The following is a 16,003-nucleotide window of genomic DNA, read 5'->3' as shown; positions in this document are numbered from 1 at the left end:
CTTTCCCCCATCGCAGTCATCCCCCCCGGCATCACCTTCCACCTCCCCTCTGTGACCTACCAGCCACAGCCCTTTTCCTTCTGGGATGTCCAGGTGAACATGCAAGTTCCATTTCTTCCCGTAAATCCCACCCCCATCCATATTCACTTCCCTGACCTCCTCCTTCCCAGCCCCAGGGTCCGTGTCTGCCTCCAAGTCCCCACCAACAACCCTAGCTGTCCCTTCTACCACTACTGTTGAACCCACACCCTCCCACATTACTGCCCCACTCTGTCCTCGGCCATTCTCAAAATTCCATCGTACAACATCCACCCTCACTTTGCTCCTCAGGAGGCAGTCATGGACCCATCAGACCCCTCCCTTGCACATTCACCTGGATATCCCCCCTCCAGACCCCTTCCTCCCCAGAACCCCTGTCCTCCAACCCTGCCCCCCCCACCCCAGAATTTACCCCCAGCTTAGTCCCTCCCCATTCCTGACCCCCTCAGACATTCTTACTTCTCCTTCCAACCTTAGTCCTTCTCCCTTCCTGACTCCTTCCTCCACCCTTACTTCTTACTCCATGCTTACTCCCATCTCCACACTCCTTCCTCCTCCTGGTCTCCCTCTGTTCTCCACACACCATCCCACCACCACCCCCCCCCACCGCCGGACTCTCTCCCCACTCTGCACTCCTTCCTGCCCCTGGACTCCTTTCCTTCTCCGCACTCCTTCCTCCATCTGAACACCTTCCCTTACACCTTCCACCCCCCTTACACCTACTTCCCCAGTTGCCATCTTCTCCCCCGCTACCTCCTCCTCCCCGTACCCCCTCTCCCCCCAACTCAGCCACTGACACCTTCAATCCCCCCCCTCCCAACCTCAAACACCCCAACACCTTCACTCCCCCCCAATCCCAGCCTCACCCCCCTGAGACCTCTTCCTCTCCCAGTTGATCCTAGGCCTTCATCTCCCAACTTCTTGACCATCCTCCATTGTGAACATCAATGGTGCCTTTCCAACTTCCATGCGCTGCTTTGCAGCAGGACCATGTCCATGAGAATCCATCCAGCATGCCATGGATGTACCTCCGGTGTGCCATTCCTGTTCTCCGATCTCCGCAATGTGAGCAAGGCCCTGGCAGTAAGTCCTGACTGCTGCAGGTCACAGTTGTCAAGACGTGTTCTGCACCGTCTTGTTTTCCTGCTGACATGAGTGGATGACCCAGTGGGGCGGGTGGGGGGGGGGTGGCGGGGATCCTGCGGGCTGGCCTTATAATAATATGCTGATGTAGTATAATGAGGTCCCGACATCCGAGGGCGGGGAACGTGACCCACCATTAATAGGCTGAGCAGATGATTGTAACCTAGTTTCGCAACATCATGAAACCAATTTTTGGCCTTCTCGCCATATTGTCTGCTCACACCACTGAACATGCCCAACGCCAGTGGCAAGGGCGTTTCCACCCACTGACCCTCGAAGTGGTGGCCTTGTGTAACCAAAAGACAAATGTAAGCTTAGGAGCCTCAGTTTAACCAATGGTAGCAAAGTTCCACTTTTTTGATCGGCCTCCCCATCTGCTGCCAGATTACAATATTCCTGTATGACATGCTCCTTCATTGAACAACATCTGAAGAATATTTCTCTGCTCAGGTAACAGGTCAAAAATCATGAGCCCTCCCCCTTTGGAGGTAACTACCCAGGACATCAAAGCCAATGTAGCCGCACAGGGAAGCGATAGGTTCTGGGTCAATATCACCACGCTCTTATGGCTTGTCCTGTTCATACCAATTGCCTATCCACATTGGCAAGCACACAATTAATGTATTGTGAGGTAACCTGTGAAAGTATTTGCTATGATCAGCACTCTAGCATTGGCTTCTTATTTGTCATTATTGGTCTGTAATATACCATACCGCTGGTAACCCTGAGCAAGACAGCACCCCGGGTTCTCCTCATCTACACTTTCATCATCATCAAAGCTATACACATCCTGGAGGATACAATTTATGAACTTGTAGTAGTATCACCAATGAGTCCCAGTGTGAAGAGGAACAGAAACTTCCTGGTTGGGTGACAATGTGGCAGCCATCAATGATCTCTGGTATTTCTCAAAAGCAGAAGGGTAGTCAAATTAAGCAGTATACCATTCTTCTGTTGCTCTTCAATAGAAAAGGAATTGAAAGTGCTGACCATCATGACTAATGCACCAGTTCCCTGCTTAATGTGTGTGGGTGGTAATATTATCTGGCATAATAGTGCTACAGGGAATAAAACGGAGGTGGATAATTTGAAGGTACTGCTGAGTTCGACGATCCAGTGCCAAAGTTGCGCGTTGTTGCAAGTGTTCTTTGTGTCAGTCTTCACAGTGGAAGACACGAGTGACATCCCCAAAGTTCAAGAGAGTCGGGGGGGCGGAGGTGAGTATGGTGGCCATTATCAAGGAGAAGGTGCTAGGAAAACTGAAAGGTCTGAAGGTGGATAAATCACCTGGATCAGATGGATTACACCCCAGAGTTCTGAAGGAGATAGCTGAAGAGATAGTGGAGGCGTTAGTGGCGATCTCTCAGGAATCACTGGAGTCAGGGAGGGTCCCAGAGTACTGGAAAATCACTAATGTAACCCCCCGTTTAAGAAGGGAGTGAGGCAAAAGACGGGAAATTACAGGCCGATTAGCCTGACCTCAGTCGTTGGTAAGATTTTAGAGTCCATTATTAAGACTAAGATTTCAGAATACTTGGAAGTGCATGGTAAAATCAGGCAAAGTCAGCATGGTTTCATCAAGGGGAAGTCATGCCTGACAAACCTGTTAGAATTCTTTGAGGCGGTAATGAGTAGGTTAGACAAAGGAGAGCCAATGGATGTCATCTACTTGGACTTCTAGAAGGCCTTTGACAAGGTGCTGCACAGGAGGCTGCTCAGTAAAATAAGAGCCCATGGTGTTAGAGGCAAGGTACAAGCATGGAAAGGAGATTGGCTGTCTGGCAGGAGGCAGAGAGTGGGGATAAGGGGGTCCTTCTCAGGATGGCGGCCGGTGAATAGTGGAGTTCCTAAGGGGTCTGTGTTGGGACCACAACTTTTCACTTTATACATTAATGATCTAGATGAAGGAACTGAGGGCACCCTGGCTAAGTTTGCAGATGATACAAAGATAGGTGAAGGGACAGGTAGTATTGAGGAGGCGGGGAGGCTGCAGAAGGATTTGGATAGGTTAGGAGAATGGGCAAAGAAGTGGCAGATAGAATACAACGTGGGGAAGTGTGAGGTCATGCACTTTTGTGGGAAGAATAGAGGCATAGACTATTTTTAAATGGTGAGAGAATTCAGAAATCTGGAGTGCAAAGGGCCTTGGGAGTCCTAGTCCAGGATCCTCTTAAGGTTAACTTGCAAGTTGAGTCGGTAGTTAGGAAGGCAAATGCAATGTTGGCATTTATTTCGAGTGGACTAGAATATAAAAGCAGGATGTGCTGCTGATGCTTTATAAGGCTTTGCTCAGACCACATTTGGAATATTGTGAGCAATTTTGGGCCCCGTATCTGGATGTGCTGGCCCTGGAGAGGGTCCAGAGGAGGTTCACGAGAATGATCCCAGGAATGAAAGGCTTAACATTTGAGGAACATTTGAGGACTCTGGGTCTATACTTGATGGAGTTTAGAAGGCTGAGAGGGGATCTGATTGAAACTTACAGAATACTGAAAGGCCTGGATAGAGTGGACGTGGGGAAGATGTTTCCATTAGTAGGAGAGACTAGGACCCGAGGGCACAGCCTCAGAGTAAAGGGAAGACCTTTTAGAACAGAGATGAGGAGAAACTTCTTTAGCCAGAGAGTAGTGAATCTATGGAATTCATTGCCACAGAAGGCTGTGGAGGCCAGGTCATTGAGTATATTTAAGACCGAGATAGATAGGTTCTTGATTGGTAAGGGGATCTAAGGTTACGGGAAAAAGGCAGGAGAATGGGGTTGAGAAACTTATCAGCCATGACTGAATGGTGGAGCAGACTCGATGGGCCAAATGGCCTAATTTCTGCTCCTATGTCTTATGGTCTTATGGTCTTAGGTGACAAAGCTCTGTCCCTGACATCCTGTTGACCCAGACCTGAGGAGACTTTTGTCCTTTGTTGGTAGATAGCTCTGTCAACATTACCAGACATGTTTTATTTCATTACTGCATTGTGGTGAGAGCAGCTTACATCCCTACTCTCCCCCTAACATGTCTTTATTCATCTTGTTCCACTTCAATCATTAAACTCTTCATTTCAGAATGCATCAAAGCCACTTCCATCATTACTTAACTTTCAACTGCACCCCTTTGCATCTAATTACATTGTGTCTCCCTCAGCAATTGTGAAAATTGGTATTGAATGATTCATTTTTATGTTTTTTTTAATTTAATTTGACCTATTCTACTGAAATCCTGTAAATGTTAGTTTTTCCAGTAACTTAGTAGGTAATAATAGATTATTTATTACAGGATGCTCCCATCTACCAGAGGTTATTTCAAAACTATATTTCCTCAATAAAAGTGTCAACTCTGTAGTAAAAAAATACTGAAAATTTGCATCACAAGCAAATAAAAGCACAAACATATTCTCTTACAACTGCCTTTCTGCATGATTCCAACTAAGTGGGGAGCTTGGCCATTAGCTTCTCTTGCATTCATTCAAAATGGGCTTTCTCGGTTAATAAGTGCACCATTCTCACAAAGGTCACGAATTTGCCACACATGTTTATTTAAATATTTGTGCATATATTCTGGGACCTTGATGAGACTGTGACATAAAATGTGCACAACCACTAGCTCTCAAAATAAAGCAGGCAGAAAAATCACATGCAGAAGCAACTGGGTGGAAATTATGCCTGAGGCCTGTTGACCCAGCTCTTCAACTTCCCGGTAGCTGAATGCAACATCAGGCCCATATCGCATGCAATAAATATGCCATTTTTCTATATTTAAGAGCACATTCAAAAACATGTCTGATTTACATCTACATTTTATATTTGTTGTTTAATGGAAGTCATTAGGTCACCACTTATTGGACAGGAGCACAGATTGTAGTTTGCCCTCATGCTGTTAAGTGACTTCTCTACCGTCTACTTTGCTGTCCAGCATGGCTCACCACTGATTTCAAAATTTCCTCTTCATTGGGCAGAATTTCCCCTCCGTGCATTAAGTGCAGTGGCAGGCATGAAAAGCAACGTTTTTTCCACCAGCCACAATGGTGGGTTTGCGTGCTATATTGTCCACTTCCCACCTCATTAATCATGCATCAGCAGGAAACACATTGGATCGAAGGTGGGAGGCCTCTGATTCACCCGCCCCGCCGTGAGCTCAGCAGATCATGGCTCCGGGCGCCATATTTAAACCGCATCCCGCATAGCTTTCTCAATGTCTACAGCATAGGTCTCCTCCATGGAAGACATGGCTCCCAAAGGTAAGAAGCATGATGTACCATAATTTAGTGATGCCTCGTTGGGCCACCTGCTGGATGCCGTTGAGGTGCACTGGGATGTCCTCTACTCCCGTCAAGGCCGGAGGAGTCCACCAATCTCATCACTCCAGCTTGGGAGGCAGCGGCATCGGGGGCCAACATGAACACCACATGAGGTCAGCCAGCTAGTGCAGAAAGAAGATGAATGATCTCATCCACTCCGCCAAGGTAAGTCAATCATCTCATTACTCTCAACTCACACACTCACAAACCCATCAGGCATTCGCAAGATGATACTCCACAGGGATCTCACACCCTGCCAGCTCAAGGGACATCACCACTCGCTCTCTCACACACACCTTCACATCTGGGCTCATCCTCTGTATAGCTGATGTCCTCATACCCTGGATGGCTCTACTCACCCCCCCATACAATGCAGGCATCCTTATCATCTGAGTTTTTCCTCAGTTGATTTTTGTACTGTGCCATTGCTTCAGGTTGCAAGATGGTGGTGCTGAGGTCTTACTACCAGACCAGCTTGGATCCTCCCTCTCATCATCCTGGAGGAGTATAATTTTCTGGCTTCCCTCCATACAATAACTCTCAAGCCTCCCTTTCCAATTCTTGATCCCATTGTGATTGTGGTTGTTATCCCTGTGTTACCCAGTGGATCGTTTGAGGTGGATGCGCCTGTGCCCCATGTGGATCTTACCCCTCCCCATTTTGAGACCTATTGCAGAGTGAAATATAGAGCCCCCGCAGCCCCATGAGACCTTTGAATGCCCTTACGCTATCTTTTCCCCATTTATAGGCTGAAGAGGCCTCCCCTGCCTGTGGGTGTGCCATCTGTGGCCCAGTATTATGGCAGAAATACCCCAGACTGACACGCCTGATGTCACGACCACATACTGCACACAACAGGCTAGGCCAGTACTGACACCGGACAAATATTCCTTCCCCCTCACTGGACTGGGACAAGGACAGACTTTACAAGGTCAGTAACGTAAACTGAAGCACTTCTTCACTCTACCTTCCTCCCATTTTGGCCCCAATTCTCTTATGTCCCTCTGTAAGAGACTCTTTCCCATTCTGGCCCAGAGGACGCTTTCACTCCCCATCATGTGTCTGAGGGCAATCTTTGCCACTCTTCCCCACCTCAGTTGAGCTCTTGCCCTGCAACCCCTTCCTTTCTCTCCGTCCGATTCCAACGCCCCTGCAGCAACCCCACCAGTCGAGACCTTGCCCTGCAGTGCATTACAAGATGCCTTACTATTGCTATGGTAGGTAAAGCCTTGGCTGTGAAATCCCCCTGAAAGTGATGTGGTTCTGCCTGCGAAGCCTGGCATAGAGTCCGAGGTGCCACGAGCACTGCGTGATGCAAGGTAGGCTGCATTAAATCCTGCTCAAAGTCATGAGTGAAGTGCAGGTTGCTAGGTGCACATCGCTTGTATGCAGTTGTGAAACACATCATTCTAATTAGATGCCAATATGCCCTGATCCCTGATGATCCAACGTGAGGGGACAGTTGGGCGGGGGGTGCGGGGGGACAGGGGGGATGGGGGTGGGCCAGATGATTCCCGTGAGCAGCTATTGTAATGAGTATTCATGACATTTAAATGTAATAGTTATTCAGTAGCATAAATAGTGCTTCAGGCTCCTGAATACAAATAGGAAAACAGTGATTTGATACTGAATCCCCAATGAATCAGCATCTAAGTCAAAGAACTAAAACTTGAGGCTTAGGAATTGGATCATGTCCCAATCAGAACATGGCTGTGGTGTGCATACATTGCATTTGTTTACTGAGGTCAGCAGCAGGACCATGGCAAATTGGTTCACTGATCTCATTGGACAGGCAATGCAAGCTACGGACACCATTTGCAGCCCCAGAAGCAGCTCGAGGATCATGGTGGGGTGGGAGGAAGAATGAGGGTGCCATGGCAGTCTGGGGGAGGAGCGGTGGCAGGTGGCTGGCTTTAATGTGGAGCTTGAAGGAGAACTTCTGCTTCTTCTGGCTCCACATGAACATAAGTGAAAAGGGTGCAGCCTCCTGCAGGCTCTTTAACGATCATTGGTTTGACTAATGAATGCCTGACAAAACTGACCACGCCATGATCATTTACAAACCAATTTCTCAAAGGGGTTTGAAGCAGGTATTAGGCTCCAAGTTGCATAAGCAAACCAACACCAAGACTGATCTCACAGCACATTGAGCTCCTTACTGAGCAGCCTGATCCAATATGACAGACTGAGTACTCCCATGCAGAATGAGCACATACTTGTCACATATTGGACTCTTGGTGCTTGTCTTATGCCTGTAAAATGAGCATAGCCCAATCAAAGTTTCACAATTACATCAATAACTTGCATGAATAACTACACAACACAATTATCCTCTCTCTCGAGTATGGCTTCATCATTATTCTTGTTTTCAATTGGTGATTAATGTTATAGTTAGTGTAGGTAGGTGAACCCTGTAAGGAATTTGGGGGTGATCAATAGGCAACAGTACAACCATCAAATTATTGCAAAATGGAAATATTTATTAAGTGTTAATTATGGCTTGGTAAATTAGGCAGTAATTAACACAGTTTAACAGGTTATACTTCCCTGTTTCAGCAATGGGCAATGGAGTACACAAAAACCTGGACTGGATTTGTCTTGTAGATTTCTCTTACTGACTTATTAAACTCTTGTAGTCTCTTCGAACATCTGTACTCTGTTCAGGCTCCTTGTACTTCTCAGATCCTGAGGAAGTAGACCCTTCTATTGGAACTGTTTTCTCTCCATTACTAAGAACATGATTTCAACCTTCTTCGTTATACACATAGCTGTTATCTAGCCCCCTCCTCTACAAGTCACCTGAGCCAATTGATTGGTTACTAGGGTACATAACTGATTTTTAATTGGCCATGTGTATCTGATGTTAGCTCCTAATCTATCACACTTCTAAGTAAGAAGATTCTCAAACATACAGACACCTTATCAATTAATACTACTTCTAGCCAGAATGTTACAGCTTCAAAATAAAAACAGAATTACCTGGAAAAACTCAGCAGGTCTGGCCGCATCGGCGGAGAAGAAAAGAGTTGACGTTTCGAGTCCTCATGACCCTTCAACAGAACTGGGTGAATCCAAGGAGGGGGGATTAACCTAGCTCTGTTGAAGGGTCATGAGGACTCGAGACGTCAACTCTTTTCTTCTCCGCCATTGCTGCCAGACCTGCTGAGTTTTTCCAGGTAATTCTGTTTTTGTTTTGGATTTCCAGCATCTGCAGTTTTTTGTTTTTATCTCTGTGTTACAGCTTCATGCATTTAAAGGCAATATGCAAGCCAAGGTTACAAAGGTCCATTTCGATTCTAAATTGTAATGCTTAATCTTATACTGACATGTGTGAAAGCTACAGAATTTGAGTATACGGTTTAATTCTTTTACAATGCGTAATTCAAAGATATGATTTTCACATAGCACCATGTCCCTCTTACACTCTAATTCCAGGTTCTGGCCTGAATCCGTCTGGGTAGGGTAAAATGGTAAAGGCTTACAACTCAGTACAACTCAGTATTCGTTTAACTGCTTATTGTACCACCAGTGGCATACAATGTCAGTACCCTCTCCCTTCAGTTTCAATCAATACCCACAAACTCTGCTCCCTTTTACTTTCCTTAATCTCAAACAGCTCCCACCTTGACGATCACTCAGGGGGTATGTTTCCATCAGCCTGCGGTAATCCTTGCAAATCACTCCCTTGACCCTAAACACACGCTTCTTATAGCACAAGGAAATCGCACCTGTGACAATGGATTGACACAAAACCCCTCTTTTGATTGTAACATCTTAAATCTAGTATCAATTCCAGATCCTGTGTTCCTGAACAGTCCTTTAACATATAAAGGTTTTTTGATGGAGAATTATTGTGGGTTTATCAGCATCATCATTTTGGTGGATAAGTTTGACCCCTCTGAAGCAGTTTTGAAATTAGAATTTCCAAGGGATGTGGGTGCTGACACAGACGTAATGGAACCACAGCTGTTAGCTTTTAAGTGTTATTTAAAGCTTGGCCATGGGGCTTCAATGTTCAAGACAGTCATTTAAATCTGGACGAGCACATATTTGTGTGAACTGATTGGGGAGGCAATGATGTAGTGGTATTGTCACTGGACTAGTAATCCAGAGACCCAGCGGAATGATCTAGGGACCCAAGTTTGAATCTCACCACGGCAGATGGTGGAATTTGAATTTTTAAAAAAACTTGGAATTAAAAGTCTAAGGTGAGCATGAAACCATTGTTGATTGTTGTAAAAACCCATCTGGTTCACTAATGTCCTTTAGGGGAAGGAAAACTGCCATCCTTACCTGGTCTGGCCTACATGTGACTCCAGACCCACAGCAATGTGGTTGACTCTTACTTGCCCTCTGAACAATTAGGGATGTGCAATTAATGCTGGCCCAGCCAGTGATGCCCTTGAATGAATAAAGAAAAAATTAGCTATTTCATGGTTAACATATTCATGAAATCACTTCATGATGTCTGTGGCATTGTTTGTATAATTTTATTTCAGCTCCCAACTTGTTTTTTAAAAAGTTAAAAGTCATGTGGGTACAGAGGGGACAAGATGTTGTCCTGAGGAAGAAGGGTTATTCTCAACCCAGTGTTCTGGTCTATCTCCTTCAGCTTTTGCCGCTTCTCTGTAGCAGAGTTTATGTGGTCAGTTTCCGGCCGTATTGCAGCTTGTTGGGTGAGGCGCTGCCACATTGTAAGGTTTACAGTAAATTCGTCCCATGCGGTGTTAATTTTTCCCCCTTTCAATGAGGCTGTCTAGCACGTCCTTAAAGTGTTTTCCCTGTTCTCCTTGAGATCGGGTGACACCCTTAAGTTGTGAGAAGAAGGTCTGCTTCAGAAGCCAATTATTTGTCATGTGGATGCAGTGTCCAGGCCAGCAGAAATGACTTGGCACGATTAAGGTTCAATGCTGGAGGAATTGGCTTTGGTGAGGATGCTGGAATTTGTAAGCCTGTCTTCCCACTGGACTTTGAGTATCCTGCAGAGACACCGCTGGTGGAAATTCTCCAGCACCTGAAGATGCCTTTGGCAGGTGACCTATATAGAAGGGCATTGACAACAACAGTGCTGTAGGCAAAAGCCTTTGTCCTGTTCTGGAGATCTCTGTTGTTAAAGGCCCAGTTGTGCAATTTTTGGAAGGCTGCGCTGGCACAGCTGATTCTGTGCTGGATCTCCTCTTCAATGGTGACCTTTTGAGAAAGGTAGCTGCTGAGATATGGGAAGTGTTCAATGACTTCTAACATCTCCCCATCAATGACTATAGCTGAATGTGTAGGTGGCTATCCGGGGAAGGGCTAGTGGAGGATTTTAGCATTGCTGATGATGAGATCTCCAGATTCACAGGCGTATTTTCAATGCCACTCATCCATTGCTGTAGGACTTTTTTGGTGTCCCTGGCAGAGGACTGCATGTGTCATTTTTGATTGTGAGGTAGTTGGTGCATAGTCGACAACCGCACAATCTTGAAGGGTTGACAACCTTTACCCAAGGGCATAGCAAGCCATGAAGACTGGTGAGTGTCAAAGCCCACTGCAACTTTCATCTGTCTTCAGAGCCATTGATGTGCACATTCATTTGCCTGTTCGTCTGGCGAGGACTTGTAAACATGTGTTTTAATTGAGGTTCGCCTCTTTAGATCCTCCCAGATCAGTATAGCAGGCACACCTTGTGCAGGTTTTGGTTGGGATGGTCTTGGTGGAAACACAACATGTGAGCAGAGCCACAACTAGTCCACCTCCCTGGGATGCGAGGACCAGGGGCAAGTACTGCTCGGCAGAGCCCTTGAGCCCATGGGTATCAATGCCACACAGACTCAGGAGGGAGAAAGGAAAGACATCCAAAGCTAGAGGTCCCTGGATGACTAAATGTAAAGGGCTAGAGTTTTCTGTCAAAATAATGATAAGGCTAATGACACTCCCCATTATTTATACATACATCAGGTGAAAAGCAGATTACATAAGATTATGTAGGGTATTACTTATCACAGAAACAGGCCTTTCAGCCCTATCAGTCCATGCAGAATTTATGCTCCACTGAGCCTTCTCCCATTTATCGTCATCTAAATCTATCATCATAACACTTTATTCCCTCCCCCATCATATGTTTGTCTCACTTCTTCCTAAATGCATCGATACTATCCACTTCAAACATTCCCTGTGGTAGCGGGTACCACATTCTCAACATTTTTTGGGTAAAGGAGTTTTTCGGAATTCCCTACTGGATTTCTTGGTGACTATCTTATATGACTATGTCTAGTTATGCTCTGCCACATAAGGAGAAACATTCTCTCTGTATCCATTCTATCAAAACATTACACAATTTTAAAGACATCTATTAGGCCACATCCAAGCCTTCTTTTTCCAAGAGAAAAGAGACACAGCCAGTCAATCCTTTTCCTAATATGTATGCTCTACTCTATTTGGCATCTTTTTCTCTGTCCTCCTGACCAAATGCTTTCCCTGCCAACATGCAGGGAGTACAACTCCACACACGATCAGACAGGAAACTCCTCAACCTATCAATACTGAAAGCCAAGACGATAGGGCAACACATCCTGATCACAGAACATCTGTATGCTAATGGTGCTGCACTACAGTTGCTGAGACGAAAGTCCAGTTCCCCTAAGGCTCCTGAATCACCTGTCCCGTGCCTGAGTCATGTTCTCCTTCACCATCAGTGTCAAGAAAACTATAGTTATGGGATGGAGCGTTGTGTCTCTGCCTACGATCAACAACACATCACTGGAAGCAGTCGACAGGTTCTGCTACCTTGCATCTACAATGACAGATAACCTGCCTCTTGAAGAAGAACTCAGCACATGCATTGGGCAGGCAGCCACCAACTTTGGCCCACTAACAAAATGGGTGTGGAAAAATGACAAACTGAAACTGACCTGCATGACCAAGGTGTCTACCCCCGCACCCCCACCCCCCACCTTAAACCAGCTTACCAGCTTATATTTCACCCCTCTCTTATTTTTACTTAGTTCAGTTGAAGGGTCATGAGGACTCGAAACATCAACTTTGTTCTTCTCCGCCGATGCTGCCAGACCTGCTGAGTTTTTCCAGGTATTTCTGTTTTTGTTTTGTTTATCTACAAGGCCTGTATCCTTAGCACAATGCTGTATGGCTGCGAAGCCAGGACAACCTACACCTACCAAGAAAAAAGTCTCAATATTGTCCATCTCTGGTGTCTATGGTGCATCCTGGACATCACATGGAATGACAAGTCACCAATGAAGCAGTCCTTTCTACGGCAAACACACTGAGCATGCTGGCGCTAATTAGAGAAGGCTTTGTGACTTGAACATGTGCATAGGGAGGAAGGTGGCCACATCCCCAAGGATATGCTTTAAGGGGTGGTAGCCCGGACCAAGAAAAGAGTGCCCAAAACTCCAAGTCAAGGATGCTGTCAAAAGAGACATGAAAGCCTTCAACATCATCATGAAAAGTGGGAAATTCTAGCCAACAATCGATGCAAATTGGAACAACAGCTGTGGACAGGAACTTGCCACCATGATGCCATGGTTTCAGATGCAAACATGGGCCAGGGTTTTGTCAGCTGACGGGGGAGAACTGTTGGGGAAGCTTCATCAGTTCTATGGGGGAGTACTGACAGAATAAAGTGCCCTTCACACATTTAAGTGGCTACCATCTTCCCCCCGACTGAGGTTCTTGATGGTGGAAGTCCTGTCCTCCAAGAGCTACTGGCCAATCAGAGGCCAGTAGCTCCTCATCACGCCAGGGCCAGCAGGAGTGGTTGCAGCTGCTGGCAACACACCCATCAGAGGTCCAGGATCGCTGAGGGACCCCAAACCAAAGGTAAGTGAAGGCGGGTAAGGGCAGGGGGTGGAATTCAGTGGCCTTCCCCTCCCAAAGCCAGGTTCTTCAATCAGATAGAGAGTGCTTGACTATGAAGGACGTCCCAACAACCACCACCAGGAGGCCAGGGGTTTGCTGGGTGGCTGTCGGGAGGTGTGGGAAAGCTGTGCGGTTTCTATTTAATGTCTCTGAACCACCACTAAATTGCAGTGGGCCCAGGGCTAATGGATGTCAATTGGTTCATTAATAAGCCTAATTTTTTTTGAAAAATATACTTTATTCATAAAATATCTGGAAGAACATTCCAAAGCATTTCGAAATCACCATCACAAAAGTACAATCAGATTCAACTTTTACAGACACTCGCAGACACTTCCTCCTACCTCCCCCTGGACCATGACCCCAGCACTGATCATCAAGCCATTGTTTCCAGGACTTTTACTGACCTCATCTCCTCTGGAGATCTTCCTTCCACAGCTTCCAACCGGATGGTTTCCCAACCTCGGACGGCCCGCTTCTACCTCCTACTCAAAATCCACAAACAGGACTGCACCGGCAGACCAATTGTGTCAGCCTGTTCTTGCCCCACGGAACTCATTTCTTGCTATCTTGACACCACTCGCTCTCCCCTTGTCCAGTTCCTTCCCACCTACATCCGTTATTCCTCTGACACCTGACATCATATCAACAATTTCCAGTTCCTTGGCCCCAACCGTCTCATCTTCACCATAGACGTCCAATCCCTCTACACCTCCGTCCCCCACCAGAATGATCTGATGGCTCTCTGCTTCTTCCTCAAACAGAGGCCCGAACAATCACCATCCAAAGCTACGCTCTTCCGTCTGGCTGAACTTGTTCTCTCACTGAACAATTTCTCCTTAAACTCCTCTCACTTCCTCCAAATAAAAAGTGTGGCTATGGGCCCCAGTTATGCCTGCCTCTTTATGGGGTATGTGGAACATTCTTTGTTCCAGTCCTACTCTGGGCTCCTCCTGCAACTCTTTCTCCGGTACATCGATGACTGCTTTGGTGCTGCTTCATGCTCTCGTCTGGACCTGGAAAAATTTATTAATTTTGCTTCCAATTTCCACTCTTCCATCATTTTCACATGGTCCATCTCTGACACTTCCCTTCCCTTCCTTGACTTCTCTGTCTCAATTTCTGGTGACAGACTGTCCACCAATATTCATTACAAGCCTACCAACTCCCACAGCTACCTCGACTATAGCTTCTCACACCCCGCTTCCTGTAAGGACTCCATCCCATTCTCTCAGTTCCTTTGCCTCGGTTGCATCTGTTCTGATGATGTCACTTTCAAAAACAGCTGCTCTGACATGTCTTCCTTCTTCCTTAACCGAGGTTTGCCACCCACAGTGGTTGTCAGGGCCCTCAACCGTGTCCAGCCCATCTCCCACGCATCCGCCCTCACACCTTCCTCTCCCTCCCAGAAACATGATAGGGTTCCCCTTGTCCTCACTTACCAACCTACCAGTCTCCACATTCAAAGGATCATCCTCCGCCATTTCCGCCAACTCCAGCATGATGCCACCACCAAACACATCTTCCCTTCACCCCCCCCGGTGGCATTTCGCAGGGATCATTCCCTCTGGGACACACTGGTCCACTCCTCCACATCACCTCCTACACCTCAACCGCCCCCGCACCCTGCCAACACACCCCCCCCCCACCCCCCCCAACCCCCCACGGCATCTTCCCATGCAACTGTAGAAGATGCAACGTCTGCCCCTTTACTTCCTCTCTCCTCACCGTCCAAGGGCCTAAACACTCGTTTCAAGTGAAGCAGCATTTCACTTGCACTTCCTTCAATTTAGTCTACAGCATTCATTGCTCCCAATGCGGTTTCCTCTACATTGGAGAGACCAAATGCAGACTGGGTGACCGCTTTGCGGAACACCTTTGGTCCGTCCACAAGCATGACCCAGACCTCCCTGTCGCTTGCCATTTCAACACTCCACCCTGCTCTCATGCCCACATGTCTGTCCTTGGCCTGCTGCATTGTTCCAGTGAAGCTCAATGCAAACTGGAGGAACAGCACCTCATCTTCTGACTAGGCACTTTACAGCCTTCCAGACTGAATATTGAGTTCCACAATTTTAGATCATGAACTCTCTCCTCCATCACCACCCCCTTTCCGATCCCCCCTTTTATTTCCAATAATTTATATAGATTTTTCTTTTCCCACCTATTTCCATTATTTTTAAATGTATTTCCATCCATTGTTTTATCTCTACCTTTTAGCCTATTTCGATTCCTTCACCCCACCCCCACTAGGGCTATCAGTACCTTGCTTGTCCTGCTTTCTACCCTTAATTAGCACATTCCTTAAATAATATCACCACCTTCAACACCTCTTTGTCCTTTTGTCTTTGAAACCTTTTGGCTATCTCCACCTATCACGGCCCTCTATCCAGCTCTACTTGTCCCATCCCCCCTTAAACCAGCTTATATTTCACCTCTCTTTTATTTTTCCTTTGTTCTGTTGAAGAGTCATACGGACTCGAAACATTAACTGTGTTCCTCTCCGCAGATGCTGCCAGACCTGCTGAGTTTTTCCAGGTATTTTTATTTTTATTTTTGTTTTCAATTTTGACACATGGATCACAAGGTGCATCAATACAATCAATGAATATTACAATCATTTCAATATGGTCAATGCAAACAATCAGACAATGGTATTGGAGTTATCAAC

This window comes from Carcharodon carcharias, chromosome 2, assembly GCF_017639515.1.
Source record: "Carcharodon carcharias isolate sCarCar2 chromosome 2, sCarCar2.pri, whole genome shotgun sequence".
NCBI classification, from domain to species: domain Eukaryota; kingdom Metazoa; phylum Chordata; class Chondrichthyes; order Lamniformes; family Lamnidae; genus Carcharodon; species Carcharodon carcharias.
Note: the sequence above shows the minus strand (reverse complement) of the source record.